General features: G+C 38.0%; 1 protein-coding gene across 4 annotated transcripts in view; it reads right to left on the minus strand.

Annotated features, from left to right (window-relative positions):
- Positions 1–3,925, minus strand: part of ANKRD12 (ankyrin repeat domain 12) — a 115,245-nt gene that overhangs the window by 110,951 nt on the left and 369 nt on the right. The window lies entirely within an intron of this gene.

Below are 3,925 nucleotides of genomic sequence, written 5' to 3' on the forward strand. Positions count from 1 at the left end.
CAATCTGAAATGTAAGAAGCTACAGGACTCTCCCAACTCTTTCAAGCAATAAGGTAGTTTAACAACATAGTATTTATCACAAGTATTTGTGGTATCTCCCCCAATTGTGGCCCAAATACAAACTGATAAACAGAAATGTAAACTACTACATATTTTGAAACAATTTTAGTGCAATAAACAAATATTAAGGGACTGGCCAAAAAAAGACACAATTTTTAAAAGCCGAAGAAAAATGATTTTGCAACTTGCAGCTTCATAATTTACCTCTTCTATTTACCTCAATTTGGAAGCATTTCTGTATTTAAACCTAATTCTCTAAGAACTTAAATTTGAATTTCTTAGAATTGTGGAGGTTCCACTAATCAGAAAACCTAGTTTTGGTTGCTATTTTCTAACCTGGACAAACTCATATTTACTCTTGCTGGATCTATTCCTTTATAAAAGTCCCAAATGAATTTGGTTAGTTATCTTTTTCCTTCAGTCACTCTGTTTAAAGTATGTTTCCTTAGAACAATGAACATCAATATCAAGGTGGAGTCTGTTAGAACAGCCTCTTAGTACTAACAACTGTAGTCCTTCTGTTGCTGGCGAGACTAATTTGCTTCTGACAACATAAAAAAACCCAACTACATCAGCATCTCATTAAAAGGCTTGCTGGACTGTTTTCCACAATTCTCATAAGGTATTTTCTTTTCTTTTTGTTTTTTAACCAACATAGTAGAAGGTAGAATGCTGCCCCCCACCCCACCAAATTTTTCACAAAGTCAGAAACTTAAAAACTGCCCTAAAACTTCTCAAAATCAGCTGAACACTCTTAGAGGTAGAATACAGAGAAATGGTTAAGAATGGGGACAGCAGAGTCTGTCACTTTTTTTGGTCTGTGAATATCTGTACACCACTTAACAGTTCAAAGCCTCATTTTCCTCAGCCACAGTATCTGTTTTACAGGGTTATTATGAAAATTATCTGAAATATTTCACTTAAAACTTTGAACACAGATACGTGCAGATTCTACATGCTCAACAAATGTTTATCATAACCTTTAGCTTCAAGGTTACAAATAATCCATGTATGTAACACTACAATACTACAATGATGTTCCCAGTATTATCGATTTAAAGTGCTAAAAGAAAAAGGTCTTTAAACCTAACAGCAAAAGTCAACAGTGTCTTAACATTTCTGCACTTATATTTTAGATCTACAAGATAACCTTAACATGAAGTACTCAAAAGCTGAGTTTATAAAGGAAATTACCTCCTGTTATTGCCATTATCTAGAAACTAGCAACAAATTAACATTGCTACTAAGATACTTTCACTATTACTTTTAAAAAGCCACTGCCTGTTAAAGAAACAGATTATGCATGCATGAGTGTATATGAGAATGTTTTCAAATGCTATACGAAGAAACTTCATATTCTCCAGAGGAAGTCAGGCTCTAACAACCGCAATATTTAAAATGTTCATAAGAAGCTTTACTAAGATTAGAACTAAGTAGGGATCAGAAAATGTTATCTACAGGGAGTTATAATCTATAAAACAGCAGGTGCTCAAAACAATGAAGCTAAGGCTAAGCAAAAACCTAGGATCTAGACACCTTAGGATAATACAGTAGAAAACTGTTATTTATTTTAAAAATAATGTCACCACTTTTTATATAGATAAAAGCTTATAGTATATAATGTGCTTTCCATATGTAATCACATTTGTTCCATCAAACAATCCTGTAAATTGTGTAGGAAAATTATTTTTTGCAGATTACAAAGGCAAGGTTCTGAAAGTATGATTTATCAAAAACCACAGTTAGGAAGTGACAAATCAAGAATGTAAACCCTGGCCTTCTCACTTTTATTTGCCTGTTCTTTCCACTACTCCATAAAGCTACTTCTTAAAGAAAGAAGCAAATTAGCGTCTTCAGAAAAAAAAATCTCTAGGCCAAACCACAGACTGTTTTAATTAGCTGTGCTGACTTGGGTAAGTCATTCCCCCTTACCAGGCCTTTATTTTCTCATCTGTAAAATGAGGGAAACGGATTAGAAAATCTGAGGTCTCTTCCAGTTTTAAGGATAAATCTCTAAACTACAACCTTTACAGAGTACAAGCATTTTACAAATACATGTTGATGTCAGCTTCCGCAACAAGTTCCAAGTCAGAAGGTGGTGTCATAGCTATTAAGCAACCTACTGCAATTACTGGATAAATTCTTCATGTCTATCTGATAGATGTTGCTTCAGTAGCATCAAGTTTATATACAGAAAGCTGTCTAAACCTTTTATGGACTACGATGGACATGATTAATCTCACTATTCATTCTCCTTTTAGCCTGAAACAATGCTCTTAAAACATAAGAATGGCTTACAGAAAATTTAACTACTCATCAACTCATACCAAGAAACTGAACATTTTTACTATTATTTTTATTCTATAGAATAAAAACCTCTTTTCCAATGAAGAGTTTTCCAAATATCCCTATTTCTCCAGTCTACCTCGAAGATTATCAGTTACCTTTTACAGCAACTTCTATAGCAAAAAAAAAAAAAAAGTAACATAAACAATTTGATAAAAACATCTTCCTTTTAAATTCATTCCACCAGTTGGGCGCTCGTCTCCAAGCAAAATTCAAGCTTTTTTCCCCCTTCCTGGTATTAAAGAACTAAAATCAAAGACCACACAATGTATTTCCACCTACTAAGTTCTTTCCTCATCTGAATACTTTATTTTCTTTACTCTGCCTCAAATAGTCTTCGAGGAATACACACCCAGAGATTTCCACTTTCCCAGCTCTGCTTGTTCATAAAACCATCCTAACAACAACTATGGAATCCAGAGAGATTAAGAACATTACAGGCATCCTGCTCTTTTCCTTCCATGAATACTACTTAGGTTTTACTTCATTTTAACACCTTGCCTGTCCCTAAAATAGAACACATACCCCGAATAGTTAGGCTTGACCTTACTCAGTCAACCGTCTGCAGACCTTTAGAAATTTGGTTACTGCTTGTGTCGACTATAAAAGATCTTTCAGTAAAGCCTTCCCCCCCTTGCCTATGAAACATTTCGAATGTTTACATGTTTTTGCGTTTAGCCCAAATTAAAGACTTTTCCCAACAAGCTTAGCTAATATAACGACTTGATCTTACACAGTCGACACTATCTCATTTTGTTTTTTAAGCCACTTGGCACCAATATAGCACATGTTCTGCCAGTTCTGAGCTAATCTCCAGGAAAGCCTTTGTATAAAGACTGAAGAAACTGAAACAGATCAGTGCCCAAGATTTTTAAGAGCCTATATGATCATATGTTTTTAATCAACAATTTATTTTAAAATAGCTATTTCACCAGTTCGCCTTCTTTTATAATTTACATAAACCGTTTTAAAATAAAAAAGGACACATGACTGAGAACTCAGGTTCACTTCAACTTCAGGATTAGAGCCGATTCCGAAGTGTTAAGGATCTCTGGGTCTGCGACCCTTTTCACTGCGTCCGCAGGGTGGAAATTACACTCTCGACCGCTAACACCGCTTAAAATGTTTCCTACGGTTTCTACGGGTGCAAGAGTGTCAACTTCCCGTCCTAAACTGTTTCTTACTGTTATTATTAAAACAGCTGTCAGCTGGGCTTCGGTGACCTCTTTGTACAACCGTTTATTCAACGCTTTGGGAACCTCGAGGCTGCGTCACACCGTATTACCCTCGCACTAGCTCCAAGAGCCCGGCGGCCCGAGGGTCCGAGAACGCCGGGGCCCGGCTCGCCCGCGCCGCGAAGCTGCCTACCCGCGGCCCCGGGCTGGGGGCGCCCCGCCCCGCCCCCACCCCGCCCGGCTCCCGGCAGCGCCCCCCCCGGCCGCGCACACTCGCTCCCTCGTTCCCTCGCACGCACACGCGCCGCGGCCCCGCCATGTTCCGGGAGCGGCGCGGCCGCCCG

Source organism: Delphinapterus leucas, chromosome 14 (genome assembly GCF_059928025.1).
Source record: "Delphinapterus leucas isolate spDelLeu-1000000601 "Yukka" chromosome 14, BTC_Dleu_Yukka2, whole genome shotgun sequence".
Lineage (NCBI taxonomy): Eukaryota > Metazoa > Chordata > Mammalia > Artiodactyla > Monodontidae > Delphinapterus > Delphinapterus leucas.